This window comes from Prunus dulcis, chromosome 1, assembly GCF_902201215.1.
Source record: "Prunus dulcis chromosome 1, ALMONDv2, whole genome shotgun sequence".
NCBI classification, from domain to species: Eukaryota; Viridiplantae; Streptophyta; class Magnoliopsida; order Rosales; family Rosaceae; genus Prunus; species Prunus dulcis.
The window spans coordinates 7,902,913-7,905,556 of NC_047650.1; the positions used below are offsets into that span (position 1 = coordinate 7,902,913).

The following is a 2,644-nucleotide window of genomic DNA, read 5'->3' on the forward strand; positions in this document are numbered from 1 at the left end:
ATGCCAGAGCTAACATTTCATTCTATAATCAATCAGGAATTGACTGGGACATGGATTTGGTTAAAAAGGCATATAAGTGGATTGAAGACACAATTGTCTTCAGGCCGAAATGGCAACAGTGGCAAGATCTTGTAGGACATGGATTGTTCCAGGCTGGTCTTTCTCCACACAATCGATTCAGTTTGAATCACAAACCAGGAATTAGACTCACCGCCTCAACTTTCGACAATCAGGGAACAAGACATGCAGCTGATGAACTGCTTAATAACGGAAACGCAAACAACTTGCGAGTTGGAATTCATGCCACAGTAGAGAATATCATCTTCTTGACCAGTAGAAGAGGTAATGTTTGTTGCATTTAATTCAGATATTGCACTCCCAAAATTGATGTTTTATATGTAATTTTAAACACTAACAGAAAGAGCCATATAAGGTCAGAATTGTCCCCCAAGTGTGAACTAAATTTCCCTATTTCCGTTGGATTTGTATGATATATTAATTCTAAGCTGTTCTCCGACGCAGGTGAGCCAGCGGCTGTAGGAGTCCAATACAGTGATGCTAACTTACAGTCTCATCAGGCATTTATACACAGTAAGGGAGAAGTTATATTGAGTGCAGGAACTATTGGGACCCCTCAACTTCTATTACTCAGTGGTGTTGGCCCAGAGTCTTACTTATCATCTCTGAAAATCAAAGTTTATCATGACAATCCTTATGTTGGCCAGTATGTGTATGACAATCCTCGTAATTTCGTTAACATTTTGCCGCCAAAGCCACTGAAACCCTCATATGTAACGAAACTGGGCATTACAGACGATTTCTACCAATGTTCTATCTCAATGTCGAATTATTCCACTCCACCCTTTAGTCTTTTTCCTAGTCCATCTTATCCCTTGCCACCTTCAAGTTTCGCTCACATTGTTAACAAAATTTCAGGACCTCTGTCATATGGTTATGTCACGTTACGATCATCCATTGATGCGAGAGTTCACCCAAATGTCAAGTTCAACTACTTCTCAAATCCGACAGACCTTGCTCATTGTGTTAGCGGTATGAAAAATATTGGTAATTTCCTAAGGACAAACAATTTAAAACCATATAGAGCTCATCCACATTTACCGGATATAGATGGTTTCAATTTCTTCGGAAAACCTTTGCCGAAAAACCAATCAGATGATGCATCTTTCGAAAAATTTTGTCGGAATACTGTAGCCTCATATTGGCATTACCATGGTGGATGCCTTGTTGGGAAGGTTGTTGATGACCGTTTGCGTGTTATGGGGATCGACTCATTACGTGTTGTTGATGCCTCTACATTCCCTTCCATGCCAGCAAGCCACCCTCAAGGCTTCTATATGATGTTAGGCAGGTATGTGTTGAAAACCACTAGAAATTCTAAAGAATTATTTTGTTGAAATCGGTTGCTTGAAATGAATTCCATGCCATATTACCCTTTTTCACCCCTTTCAATTTTTGTGCTTTGGACAGGTATATGGGCATTAAAATTATGCAAGATAGATGAGCTAGGCTATTTATAGTAGTTCCACATTCCAACCAAAAATCCTGGACTTCCATATGGCCGCATTATCCTTTTGCTTTATATATGTAATCAATAAACCCATGAGTTTTGACTCAAATGGGATAAGGGATTGGTTGGGAAAAAGGGCTTACGCACTTTTCTAATCCCCCCTCCCCCCAGGGTACCTCTTTATTTCATATTAGATAAATTTCCCTTGTAATGCCGAGTTATGTAAAAAATAATAAAATAAAAACACTCTTTCATACAGCTTGTCCTTGCAAAACCCAGTAGATACCTGAATTTTAATTTTATTTGTATTTTTATCAAAAATAAACTTCAACAGTACAATCAAAAACATTGAAAATACCAATTCCGAAAGGGCAACAAACTAACATGTTAAAAAAAAACTAAAGCCGTACTAAAACTACTATCCCACGACACCACAATTAACCATAAACTCAAATAAAGCACACATACCCAACATAACCGAAATCCTAAAGCAACCCATGAGCCTAAACGAACTCTATCACCACCACCTGAAGAAGTGCAATTGTGGCCACACCACACCCACCACTTGCGCATAAGAGGGAATAGATAAACGAAAACAACTACCTTTTCAAAGAACAATTGGGTGATTTACAGCAACCTCCATAAAAAACAATGTAGAGCCAAATTTATAGAACATGAGCAGTGTTAGAGAGCGGGTTTTGAGAGAAGGATTTGTTTGAGAATCCCTAGAGGGGGTGTGGGGAACTTCAATCTGAGCATGGCTCAGAAGAAATCAGAGAGCGGGTTTTTAGAGAAGGATTTGTTTGAGAATGCCTAAAGGGGGTATGGGGAACTTCAATTTGAGCATGGCTCAGAAGAAATCAACACAAAAGAGGCTTCTTATTCAAAACACCCCAGTGAACTTATTCACTAACACCCCAAAAAAAAAAAAAATGGTGAGGAGAGAGGAGGGGAGGAGGGGAGGAGGGGCAATGACGCTTCTTCCTCCTCCCCCTATGTAGATTTTTTCTTTGAGACTCACAGAATGAAAGAGCGGCTAGGTTTCTTTTTTTCATTGACGGCTAAGGCAATCCACTGTACTCAATAATGGAGAAAGTTCATACTACTGTACTCAAG

The 2,644-nt window shown here is 39.4% G+C and overlaps 1 pseudogene; it reads left to right on the plus strand.

Annotated features, from left to right (window-relative positions):
• LOC117615259 overlaps positions 1-1,522 on the plus strand; it is a 2,232-nt pseudogene extending 710 nt beyond the window's left edge.
• Positions 1,523-2,644: the final 1,122 nt, after the last annotated feature.